Source organism: Somniosus microcephalus, chromosome 10, assembly GCF_052327205.1.
Source record: "Somniosus microcephalus isolate GS21.2 chromosome 10, FLI_Smic_1.0, whole genome shotgun sequence".
Classification (NCBI taxonomy): domain Eukaryota; kingdom Metazoa; phylum Chordata; class Chondrichthyes; order Squaliformes; family Somniosidae; genus Somniosus; species Somniosus microcephalus.
The window spans coordinates 77,679,725-77,693,303 of NC_140996.1; the positions used below are offsets into that span (position 1 = coordinate 77,679,725).

At 44.9% G+C, this 13,579-nt stretch overlaps 1 protein-coding gene across 1 annotated transcript in view; it reads left to right on the forward strand.

Annotated features, from left to right (window-relative positions):
• The window catches only part of LOC147111556 (insulin receptor substrate 2-like), a 57,226-nt gene extending 44,851 nt beyond the window's left edge, over positions 1 to 12,375 (forward strand). The window contains exon 2 of the mRNA XM_085998627.1: positions 10,425 to 12,375. The gene's annotated coding sequence lies outside the window, so the exon portion shown is untranslated. The remainder of the gene's footprint in view (positions 1 to 10,424) is intronic.
• The last annotated feature ends 1,204 nt before the right edge of the window (positions 12,376 to 13,579 follow it).

Below are 13,579 nucleotides of genomic sequence, written 5' to 3' on the forward strand. Positions count from 1 at the left end.
GGTATTCTGCGGCGAGTGTCTCACCTCCTGACTCCCCAAAGCCTTTCCACCATCTACAAGGCACAAGTAAGGAGTGTGATGGAATACTCTCGCCTGGGTGAGTGCAGCTCCAACAACACACAAGAAGCTTGACACCATCCAGGACAAAGCAGCCCGCTTGATTGGCACTGAATCCACGACCTTAAACATTTACTCCCTCCACCACTGGCGTACCGTGGCTGCAGTGTGTACCATCTACAAGATGCACTGCAGCAACTCACCAAGACTTCTTCGACAGCACCTTCCAAACCCGCGACCTCTTGCACCTAGAAGGACAAGGGCAGCAGGCGCATGGGAACACCACCACCATCAAGTTCCCCTCCAAGTCACACACCGCTGGGTCAAAATCCTGGAACTCCATCCCTAACAGCACTGTGGGAGTACCTTCACCACACGGACTGCAGCAGTTCAAGAAGGCAGCTCACCACCACCTTCTCGAGGGCAATTAGGGATGGGCAATAAATGCTGGCCTTACCAGCGACACCCACATCCCATATACGAATTTTTAAAAAATCCCTCCATGGCCTCGCCCCTCCTTATTTCTGTAATCTCCTTCAGCCCCACAACTCCGAGATATCTGCACTCCTCTAATTCTGCCCTCTTGAGCATCCCTGATGATACCTTCTGTTGCCTAGGCCCTAAGCTCTGGAATTCCCTCCCTAAACCTCTCTGCCTCTCTACCTCTCTTTCCTCCTTTAAGATGCTCCTTAACACCTACCACTTTGACCAAGCTTTTGGTCTTCTGCCCTAATTTCTCCTTATGTGGCTCGGTGTCAAATTTCTTGTCTTATAATACTCCCATGAAGCGGCTCAAGACATTTTGCTACGTTAAAGATGCTATATAAAAACAAGTTGTTGCTTGTTGTTGTCACGGAATCGTATATGGGATGTTTCTATCATGTTGTCCTCTTGGCCACAATACTGAAATGAAAGCCACCACAAACAAACATTCCACACCAAATTTATAAATCATTCAGTCTAATACTCCATAACAAAGTCAACTAATCACCCTTGTGCATTCCCTTAGTGCCTGTCTTCCATGTGTCTTTGTCTGTCCTAGTGCTCCTACAAAGTGCTACCCCAGTAGCTGCAGCATGGCTGGTGGAAGGCTGCTGACTTTCAGTGGGGAGACTGCAGATGGCCTTGCAGGATGACCTCTAGCAGCTCTGAGCCTAGAAGACCCGGCTGTAGACTACTCCACCTCGGCATGGACGGCAGCTGGCTGGCTGACAGGCAACAGCAAGGGCACTGGCGGTGTGGCAGTGGTGGAAGTACGAATGCTGTCATCCTGAGATAGCAGTAGGTTCGTGCTCCATGGAGCCACTGCCACTCCCCCAGGGCAGCACCTCAGCAATCCTAGTAATCTGTTGGAGGACAGATTGCTGGACTGCTGTGACACCCTGCAAGTCCCTTGCCACACTGGTAAATGCAGCCACGATGTCAGCAAACTGAGCTTGCAGCTGAACTCGTGTGCGACCTCACTCTCTGGGAAGCTGGCACCTGTGCTACCCTTTCCCCTGCCCTGCCTGCAGGCCACTCGTGCCCAGTGACTCACTACGTGCAGATCCCGCCTCTATACTACCCTCTAAAGTACATGCAGTGCCAGTTTCTGAGCTGGTGCCTGTGAGTGTCAGATTGAGTGACAGTGTCTCTTCTCCATCACTCCTCTTGTTCTTCCTGCACTGGCTGGGAAGCTTGGAATTCTTGGGTATCTGAAAGGAAAAAGGTACAAGGGTAGCCTGTCGTGAGGTGAGGGGGGACAACAAGTTGTGCATGCTTACATCATCAGCAGCTTGTAAGTCAGAAGAGGTAGTAGGATGAGGGGGAAGAGGGCTGTTAGAAGGAGGATTAGGTATGAGGATACCATCAGCTTGGATAACTTCAGACCCTGCCAAGAATGACCAGCACCGTCCCCTCCAAGGGGGTGAGATTATGCAGGCGCGCCTGTGCCCCTTCGGGTCGACCCTGCTGGCTCCGATTTGTGAGCGACCTTGTTCTGCAAGAGAAAGGGAAGTGTGTCAGTGAGTGTGGTGAAGTATATATAAATAATGCGAATGTATATTTATACACTCAGGGATATACCTGTTTATACACTGTATGAATAGAACTGCGTTTATGTGTTCAACCATAAATGTATTTTGATGCTTTGGCAACATAAGATGTACCTTATCATGCCAATAAAGCGATTTGAATTGAATTGAATTGAGTGTGGTGCAGTGTGTTTGGGTGAAGTGTGTCAATGGGTGTGGTGAAGTGTGTCAGTGAGTGTGGCGAAGTGTGTTTGGGTGATGTGCCTGTCATGTTTGAATAGCTGTCTGTGTTTGCAAGCTGTGAGATGTGGGTGTGAGTCTTGCAGCAGTGGTAAGTGTGTGAGGGTAATATGAAGCTATGACTGTGATGTATGAGTCGTGATTGATAGATTGTTGTTAGGTGAGTGAAACGGGGGTGGTGAATTGAGCAGTGTGTGAGGCTTGTGGTGCAGTTGGTGGGAGATGGATTTGGCAATGCATTCACTGACCTTGACCATTCGTGTGAGGTCATTAAACTTCATTCAGTACTGGATCCAGTTCCTTGGTATAAAGACTGCTGGCAGTGACCGCTTCAGCTATCTGCTCCCTCTGCCTTCTTACTGAGAGTCTGGAAGGTCAGCTGGCCCCCTGCGGGTAGAGGACCAGTCTTCTCCGTTCAAACCCCTGCACTAAGGCCTCCAGTGCTGCATCCGAGAACCTAGGTGCCCCTTTTCTGCTCTGTTGAGCCATAACTATCTGGCAGTTGCCTTGACAACAAGTACAATGAGTTGCTGAATGCAGAATGTACCTCCCTTTTAAGAGAGGTACAGACTGCATTTAAAACTGGAGGCTAGCTTTAACTAGAGCTAACCTCCCACGAACCTGGGCCCCCTGCTGAGTGCTCAGCCACTCAGCAGTGCTCTCATCGCTGGGCTGCATGCATTAATCATGTTAATTAGCAGGCAGCATGAATGTCGCGGGCCAATATCCCCACGCCCGTTTTCAGGCCTACTTCAATTTTTAGCCCATAATGTCCTGAAATAAGGCGTTTTCTATGAATTTGCTCATTTATCGAATTCTACTTTATAATTACATATTTGCATTATGTTTGCAACTATTAAAGAAAAAAATAATATTTTGAAAGCTGCTTTCACTTCACCTTCTCAGTACTCAAAGGAAAATCACATTCTTTTAAGTCTTAAAATGGCTCTGATGACTCAGGAGAAATGTATGAAATCGCATTGAGCTATAGTTTGTTTGGTTTAGTAACAACCTTTTATGTCTTTGTATTGTCAAAGGCTTAAGTGAAGCAGTTATCAGTGCTGCAAATGAACTAGTTAGTGGTAAGACTGGAAGTGAATGAGCAGGTTGGTAAAGCAAGACAAACAAATCAGTTAGCTATCTATCTGTGCTGGGTAATGGAAATCTGACAGAAGTGAATGATGATTATCAGCTGGGTAACAGTTGCAACAGCACTGCAGTCGTCACCAAGAAAATGCATGAGTTTGCTTTCGTGGCTCTTGAAAAGCTTTGTGCATGAAATACTTGAGTGGTTGCTGGGCTATTTGCCATGAGTTAATCACGCAAATAGCACTTCCACCCCCCACGCCCCCCCCCCGCTTTACATGATCAGTGTTCCTCTTCCCTGAGGATCTGTAATTGTTAGATGTGAAAAAAAATTAAATATATATATGGAAGTTCTACAAGAAGCTTGCCTTTCGAAAGTCGTTGATCAATCTCACTACTTTCTGCTGCCCTTAAGCATCACAGTAAAGTCCGAGAGAAGCAATTTTCACCATGTGCTTCTGGATAAGGTGCTCCAAAATGGAAGGGGGTGTGGGAAGGTGGAGCATCTGACCCAGTACTGGCATCTGTTGGCCTCAATAAAACATGGAGTTGAAACAACCTTAGGACATGCTGGAAAATGTGTTTTTTTTAATTAAACTGAATAGAAACTTCAATAACCAAACTTTGATCCACCAGTATTATCAGTTTCCATCCTCCATGACTTTTGTCATCCACATGAATTAAACTTTTGCTTTTGTGCAGTGTTGCATAAAAGATGAATTCATGTATTGAATGAAATAATTTTTAATATCGCCTCCCCATATTAATACTTTTAAGTGGGATTTGGGGGTAAAATTAATTGAACTTAATCATCTGCTAAAATAACATCTTGGTGTCTTTCAAACTTGCCTTTTCACAATGCTCATATTTAAAACAAAAATCATACTGCAATCTTGCCCTCTTGTCATTGTTTTCCTTCTGTGTTTTTTTAATCCTTTCCTCTTCCAAGATGCAAAGTTATTCTACCATTTAAATGAAATTCTAAAAAGTGTAGCCTCGAAATATGTATTCCCTTACATTTTAGATTAACATTTACTCGAGTTGTTTATTTTTTAATGAGGAGGAGGGAGAAGCACAGTGTGGGGGTTGGGGGCAGTGATTGGTTTTAATTTAATAAATTCTGTTCACACTCTATGTATAACATAGGGGCGGGGCGCTTCCCTCTTGGGGCACTACCGATGAATTTCGGCCGCAGTGGCGCTAATTTTTTCGGCCAAAGTTAGCCCCCTCATCTGAATTTATGTTGTGATCATAAAACCTGCTACCTCACCATTTTGAATTTGGGTTGGCTGTGTGGTTCTTGTAACTTGACCCTGCTTTTATCGGTAATGGGTGATCATTGATGAACATGAAAGGTGTACTGAATCTATTTATCTACTGGAGACCAGGTGGTGAGATGCAGGACCCAGCAAGAACAACTTTACAAATAAACTTTTCTTGTTGTACCTAATTGTCCAATTACATTGGTGTCACTATAGTTAAGTGCTTAAGCAGAAGTAGAATTATACTAATTTGCATTAAAAGAAAGAACTTACATCTTTCACGGGTTTGGGAGACCCCAAAGTGCTTCAATGAAGTACTTTTGACGTGTAGTTGCTGTTGTATTGTAGGGAAGCACGGCAGCCAAATTACGCACAGCAAGCTCCCACAAATTTGTCTTCATAATGTTAGTTGAGGAATAAAAGTTAGCCAGGGCACTGGGTGCACTTCCCTGTTCTTCCTAAAATAGTGCAATGGGATATTTTATGGCCACCTGAGATGGCAGACGGGACCTCGGTTTGATGTCTCATCCAGCCCTCCCTCAATACTGTACTGGAGTGTCAGCCTAGGTTATGTGCTCAAGTCTCTGGAATGGGACTTCTGACTCCAGAGGTACGAGCGGTACCATCAAATTAATGGTTTAAAAAATGTATGTGATATAATAGGGGCTGGATTTTACTAACCTTGGTGGGTCCATGGCAGGTGATGCCGGTGGTGGGCCCCGGCCTCGCTGCTGGCTCCAGCCCGCTGTCAAAATGATTTTCCCTTGATTGTGCTTGTTAAGCTCGCCCAGCGCGTTTGCCGGCCAGTTGAAAGAAGCGGGTCTGATGACGTCATTTGATGACGCGTCATCAGCCGGTTTCCTCAAAGGGACCATGCGCAAATTTAGTTTGACAGTTGTGCTGTCAGTGTTTTACAGCATTGAGGTGCTGCAAACACTGACTAGCACAGCACAAAGGTGCACGGCTGCACCCAGGCTCTCCCTTGACTCCCTCCATATGCTTATGGAGGGAGTCACAACACGCAGGGAGGTTCTCTTCCCTTCCAATGGGCAGAAGAGCCCCCCCCCCCCCCAGGACATCAACGCAGCCTGGTTGCACATTGCACAGGAGGGCACAACCGGGGATGTCGGTAGGAGGACCAGGCTGCAGTGGCGCAAATCTTTCAATGATCTCAGTAGATCACGAAATGTTACTGCAAAGCCACACTCAACCTCATCCTGCTGTGCCACTCATCACATCCCCATCACTCTGCCTTCCCTACACTAATCCTGCACATCCTTACTCACACCAACTTACCTTGCACCTTCACCCATCCCTCTCTATCTACATTATCACTTCCCCATCTCACTAGCCACCCCTCACCCTCATCCTAATCCAATCATACCAACTAACAACACACAAGGGTAGGCACTTGGGTGTTTTAGCCAATGTTCCTGTGAAGTTTCTGTTAATGTGCTATCAAACATTGAAACCTTTATTTTCAACACTTTGCATTCTTGGACAGATCTGTGTGCACCTTTGGCAGTGGCTTAATGAGTTGCAGTGAATGGTGAGACATAATGGTACCTGCCGCAATGGTGGAGTGTGAAAGTAATGGCTTGGGCATTGCAGGGATGCTTTATGGTGTTGGTGTGGGGTTGTGCCAACCTGGTGTATCACGTGGCAGCCAGGGTGTCCAGCATCAAGTGAAGTAAATCTGGCCATGGTGAGGCCATCCCTGGCATCCCGGGCAGCAATGTGGTTGGGTGCTGATGCCCTATGTCCTGTGCAGCATTAGTTGATTGCAGAGAAGGTTGGTGTTGTTGGTGCTGCTGGTGTTGGGGCTGATCATGGTGGGATTCTGAGGACCAAGGTGAGATAGCATCAGTGCCCTTGAAACTGATAATAATAGATGGCAGGTGAACTTGAGATGACAGAAGCGATCTGTCAATGGTGAGAGAGGTTGTTCCAATGAGGTGGCACTGGATAGAGAGTTTACTCCAAACACTTGCAACCTGCATAAAGGTCAATCTGTCATCCAAATGCAGTAAGCAACAGCTTCTGAGCTTGTAACGTGAACAGCTGTGAGATGGGAGCTTTTAAAGCACATTTGCAGCTGTCAAGTAATAAGATGATTCCATGGCCATTCAACTCCCGACCTACTTACCTGACGTGATCCCTGAGCAGCGTAGACCCTGTGGGCGACCTGGTAAACTCTGAAGGTGAGCTTAAAATAGTTCTTAATGCTCTGTTAACAAGGTCAGAATGACCTGAATTGCCTCCTCCGCTGCTGCGTATCTGGTCTGCTCAGCGTTGACAGACCCGACATTTGGGAAGGGCGGGTTGACAGCGGGATCCCAACCCGCTGTCCAAAAAAATAAATTTTCCAACCTGACCCGCCACCGATTGCGCCTGCTGACCCCCCGAAAAATTCCCCCCAGGTCTTAACTAGTCAGTCAATACTGATTTCACACAGTGCCACTATTCTGCAGTAATTTATCTTCGAGCTCCATCTTCCTTTCTGGTGATGATTATGCAAAATCCAGCTAGCGTTTTGGTTGTGTGTTGGTTTTCAACATTCTAGAAACAAAGTGAGCTGAATGTCACGTATTTTAGCTGCTACATGAATTTATTAACATCCTGTTTAGTCACGCAGGGCAATACCTGTTTAAAGTTCCCTTCGAGTAACTGGTACCATGTATAGTATGATAACTATGCAGCCAGTACCTTCTGTTGAGCTGGTTTGGTTTTGGGTGCATTTCTCTCAGGTTTTGGGTGCACTTCTCTCAGCTTTTGGGTGAATTTCTGGTAATGGTTATTGTCTTTAATCAGAAATACTGTGTGATTGAACTTATCTGGATTTAAGAGTGTAAGGAAAAGGCTAATTTCAAATAGGCAATATGTTGTAATTTAAATAGATTAAATGTACATGCAATATAACACTAGACAGTAGCTATGGCAAAATAACAACAGAGAATGCTGGAAAAACTCAGCAGGTCAGGCAACATCCGTGGAGAGAAATTTGAGTTGACGTTTCGGGTTGAAACCCTTCTTCAAGCTATGGCAAGTTGTGAAATTGAATTCAGTAACTCTGGTGACCGAGAATGCTGCCGGACTGTCGTAAAATCTCAACTGATTCACTAATGTCCTTCAGGGAAGGGGAGCCAGTCACCTTGGGCTGGATTTTGCCAATGGGGAGCTTCTGGAGACGGGACTTCCACTTGTCGGGTTTTAGTCCCACCTCCATCGACTTCTGGCCAACACAAACTATTTTCCTTGATTGACCTTGTTAAGCCCGCCCAGCGGGTTTAGCAGGCCAATTAAGGGAAAGCCGGTGACAGAGAACGTCAGCGTATGACGTTTCATCTGTCAAAAAATTTTTGACAGATGAATTGTCATCGTTTGACAGCTCTGTGAAGCTGTCAAACCCTGACATTCTCTATTGTTTGACGAGTCCTTGTATTCAAGACTCATCAAACCTATCTGCTGAGCAGAAATCAGATGGCTGTTGCATCGGAGAATGCAGCATCCATTCTGTTACCTCTGCCGGTGAGATGCGGGAGTCTCTGGTTCCCCAACTGTTGAAGCCTGCAGGAAGAAACAAAGGTAAGTAAACATTTTCTATCACTTAACAATCACCTCACATACTTACCTCTCCACACTTGCACCCATCACTCACCTCTACAGCGCACTTTTGGACCCCTCCAACCCCTGCAGACCCACTACTCGCCTCGCTGACACTGGCGGGGTTTCCCGACGTCAGGAAGCCCGCACTTGCATGGGTAAAATGGGGATAATCCTCTTAACTGCCTGTTAACTACCTGTTAACCAGCAGTTAAGTGGCTGTAATCTCCTTCCCGCCTCGGGGAGGCAGCTCCTAGCACGGGTCAGGTACCGGCCTCCTGGGAAGATGGCACGGAGGTGGGTTGGGGGCGGGATGGGCACCCGCCCCCCAGATTCTGCCATTTTCGGGATGGGCACCCGCCCCCCAGATTCTGCCATTTTTGGGATGGGCACCCGCCCCCCAGATTCTGCCATTTTCGGATGGGCACCCGCCCCCCAGATTCTGCCATTTTCGGGATGGGCACCCGCCCCCCAGATTCTGCCATTTTTGGATGGGCACCCGCCCCCCAGATTCTGCCATTTTCGGGATGGGCACCCGCCCCCCAGATTCTGCCATTTTCGGGATGGGCACCCGCCCCCCAGATTCTGCCATTTTCGGATGGGCACCCGCCCCCCAGATTCTGCCATTTTCGGGATGGGCACCCGCCCCCCAGATTCTGCCATTTTCGGATGGGCACCCGCCGCCCAGATTCTGCCATTTTCCGGCAGTCCCGCCTCCAAACCCACCTCCCCAGGACTGACAAAATTCCCCCCCTTGATCTGGTTTGATCTACATGTGACTGAGTCAACACTATATATGTTTGACTCTAAATACTTACTGAAGAAGATCATGTACCTCAGGGCAACTAGACACGGGCAAATGTGACCTTGCCAGCTTTGCCACAACCTGAGAACAGATAAAAACAAAAAATAGTAGCTGTATGTCTCAAACCCTCTTTTTGTTTTCAAATCCTATTCTTCGAGGTCCAAAGAACATGTGTTGGTAGGAATCTCTTTTAGCAATAGAATCTCATGATGCATGCTGCCTTGGAGGCTATGGGCTGCCAGTCCACGATTATAGTGATATACTCTAAGTGCTTTTCTTGCAGCCATAGTTTCAAAAATCTCCTTTCAAGGGTTTGACTTTCCAGCAGCAGATTGTTCTGCATCTGATACTCATTATATTCTGGATTTCTTTTGTTAAAACTTCAATAGGATGTTGAAAAACAAAAGAAGCCTGTGTCCAGCCTTCTGATAACTGCACTTTAGGAAATTGAAAAGAACTTGTGCCAACAGTAACATTTAGAGCACAGTATTCCCATTGTAAACACCAGCCCCATACTTTCCAGAAACTTCTTTCACTGCTTATGCACTGTTTTATTCATTTGGGCTAAAGGTCAGATTTGAATTTTTTTGAGACTTGAATCTTTTGTTTTTAGACTTAATTGCACCTATTAAGTACCATCTGAGTAGAATAGTGTAACTTTTTTTTTACAAAAAAAGCTTGAAATAGTAAAGATACGTAACAACACGGCAATTAGAGTACAGGGTTCGAAGGTTAGACACAGTTACTTCACTTCACAACCCCAGTCCTCACCATTTCAAAAAAAACACAAAGTGAAATAAAATGTGTTTTTCAAAAATAGAGCACAGATTTGGTATGCTGCACTTTGAAATCACATTCTGATCAATGTATAGGCCTGTCTTCATGTTGTATTGTGACTCTTGTCTCTGACCTGCAGACTATTCTGAGACCTCTGTTAATTCAGACTCTCTTCCTAGAATCATGAAATTGTAACTGCAGTGCATGCTTATGCAAATGTTGTTTGCGTTCTACATCCCATCACTTGGACCGCTCTCTAGATTCCTGGTCTTAATCCTTAAACTCCTGTTTTGTAGCAGAAATAAACATTGCCTCGAAAGCAACATTTCCCATGTGAATTGATGCCGTGCTTAGATAGCTAACCAAACAACTTTGGGAGCGGGGAAAAGAATACTGGCTCTAACACTGGAAATAGATGCAACTTGTTATCTGAGCCTTCTGTGTGTCAAAATAGTTTATTAAGGAAATAAAATAACTGCGAAGAACCAGGCTAAGCAGTATCAACAAGTGTGAATGTCCAATTCGCTAAGTTTATATTGAGAAATATTGTTTCAAATGACGTTTTTCTTTTCTCTTGTTCAGACTGACAGACCCTTCTACATATCTGGAACCTCACACAAGCGATGCTGCTCAGCAAACACCTTTGTGGAATGCTGCTCAAGTTTACCTTCTTTCCTCGTTGTGAATGGGTAACCAATAATGCCTCGAGACCGTTCTAACACTGCAACGCACAGCATACCTTCAAGGACAAGGAAGCTTTCTGCCTCATTAGTTTCTGTTATGGATATCGATCATCCTCTTCCTTTTCTAGGTGGAGTGCACTGAAGCAGTACTTATTTAGCAGTATATTAACTGTTGCCAGTTAGGCCTTGCTTTAAGCTGAGATATGGCCAACTTCTATTACTTAACTTTCCCAGTCTGGCAACACCTTGACTACATTACCTTTTTGAAATGCTTCTCACACCAGAAACCAACTGAACTGGAACGTTACTGACCTGGTATAAATCCTACCTCATTTAAATACTAAAGTCAGCCTTTTATGGGAGAAGGAGCAAAAACTTAGCTCTATCACTGCTGAACTCCCGAAACACAAACCCTGGGCCTTAACTAAGTTTAACTTCTTGAAAATACTGTACCCGTGTAACGAGCCAGAATTTTGGGCTTGCTTTGTTCAACAAGGATCCCATGTTGAATAGTTTAAGCCTAACTTAAAAACAAAATGGTCTGACAGATAGGAGGAAATAAAAGTGCAATTTCAGGTCACTGGACTTGGATCAAAAGACCCATCAAAAACCCACCAAGATTCAGACAAGTGCTTTTGCTAAAACCAGGATGGTAATCTTCAGTAAGTTATTATAAGGAGAGTGTGATAGTACAAATGTAGACAATAAGGATCTTCACATATTTTGAGCTGCATCAGAATGTAAATATTAAATGCAATTGAATGCAAAACATTGGCAACTGTACAGCTTATTTAAAATGTAAGTTTTATTCCTTCACAGGGGAGTCAGCAGTTTTTGTTTAAAAGATATATAGAGGATAAAGTTCTTGCTGTTTTTTACCCACGAGTGCTTCTTATGTTGGACACAGAACTTGGACTCTTTAGTACTGCTTCGGTGAATGTGGCTCCATAAGACCTTCCTGCTGACTTATTTATTAATATTGGAACACCTGATGAAAGTGCCAGAAAATTCTGAATGTAGACATGATTTTCTGCAATGCAAGTAATTGAAATTTCACTACAGATTTGTGTGAAGGTCTCTGTATTTCACCAGAGGTGAATTCCATTGTAGTCATGTCTGATGGTGTGTGTAAATATACTGTACAAAGAAAATCTGTATTGTGAGCGTTGTTTATTTTTACATTAGATTAAAAAAAACAATGAATCTTGATACAGTGGCTGAATCTGCATTAAAAGCCACTCATAACCATGGCACTGAAAAAAATGCTGACTTCAAATTTCATTACCTGAGACAACAGCAGAGTATGGGATATACTGAAATAAGTGACCACTTGCCATGACATACAGTTTTCATAGCTTCACTGTGTCAGCAACATTTAAATGTATGATTCAGAAACTGTGTATGCAATATTTTACATCCTTAGTTTACAGTTTGGAACCAAATTATAAAATATCTGTATATGATGGTTACAACGTTCACTAGAGTGTACAGCAACGTTTGCTATTTGTATATTTTGCCCCTTTCAGTTCAATGCGTGTGTTTTCTTTTCTCCTGATGCGGTATAAACTCTAAACAATGTAAGAGCAGTGTTTTCATGTTACCTTTTAGTTTTGGGATGTCAGGAAAGATAAAATTATGTAATATTTCTTCCTGTGACCAGACAAGAGATAATTGTAACTTTAACATATCTTGCTGTGTCTTCCATTGTATATATTGTATATAAGGTTCAAAGTAATGCTGCCGGAAGATGAAAAACGGATCTAGAATAGTGTCTTGTACTATATATGTATTGATCATGAATGCTCTCTCAATAGCAATATGCAATAAAATAACCTACAATATTTATGAAAGCTATTGTTTCCCAGATTTTATTGCATAAATGAGTTTCAGATGCATTAAGAAAGTATTGGGCTCTATCTGCAAATCTCTACAGCACCTGGTATGTTCCCATTGTCCAATGTTTCTGTCAAGTGCACACCACCAAAGCATGTGTATTGATTGTGGTTAATGTGTACTGTAAGAATCTACCTCCAGCAACTAGATCATGGTTGAGAACTGAACACGATACTCCTCGAAGCTGGGTGGGGGGTAACCTGCTGGCGAGGGAACATAGGAACAGGAGTAGGCCATTCAGCCCCTCAAGCCTGATTCGTCATTCAATGAGATCATGGCTGATCTGTGATCTAACTCCATTTAACTGCCTTTGGCCCATATCCCTTAATACCGTTGGTGAACAAAAATCTATCAATCTCCTATTTAAAATTAACAATTGATCTAGCATCAATTGCTGTTTGCGGAAGAGAGTTCCAAACTTCTACCACCATTTGTGTGTTTCCTAATTTTACTCCTGAAAGGCCTGGATCCAATTTTTAGACGATGCCCCCTAGTCTTGGAATCCCCAACCAGCGGAAATAGTTTCTCTCTATCTGTTCCCCTTAATATCCTGAAAACTTCAATCAGATCACCCTTTAACCTTCTAAATTCTAGGGAATACAACCCTAATTTGTGTAATCTCTCTTCGTAACTTAACCCTTGAAGTCCGGGTATCTTTCTGGTAAACCTATACTGCACAGCCTCCAAGGCCAATATAATGTTCCTAAGGTATGGTGCCCAGAACTGCTCACAGGATTCTAGGGGGGAAAAATTTGTGGGGCGCAAGGCACCTAGCGCCCGGGCACGGTGCCACTAATGCCTCTCACAAAATTCAGCGGGATGTTAGTGGCGGCGGCAGCTGGTATCGCCCTGCAGCGGTGCGCCTCCGGCGATGACACGATCGCCGTGTGCAGCGTCTCGCTTGCGCACCGGCCGCAAACTTCACTCACGCCACCTGACCTACAGCCAGGCTCTTTTGCCGCCACCCCGCTCCCCGGTGGTCCAGCAGGACCCCGGTGCGCGCTGCGCTAGGCCCCTCCCCATTAATCAGGGGGAGGGAGGCCTGTAGTATCACGGTGCTGCGTGCCGACACGCATGGCGCTGCTGCACATAACGCCGCGATATTCAATGGGAGCGCCCCAAGAGGGAGGGGGAACGCTTCCAGTAGCGCCCACCTCTTGC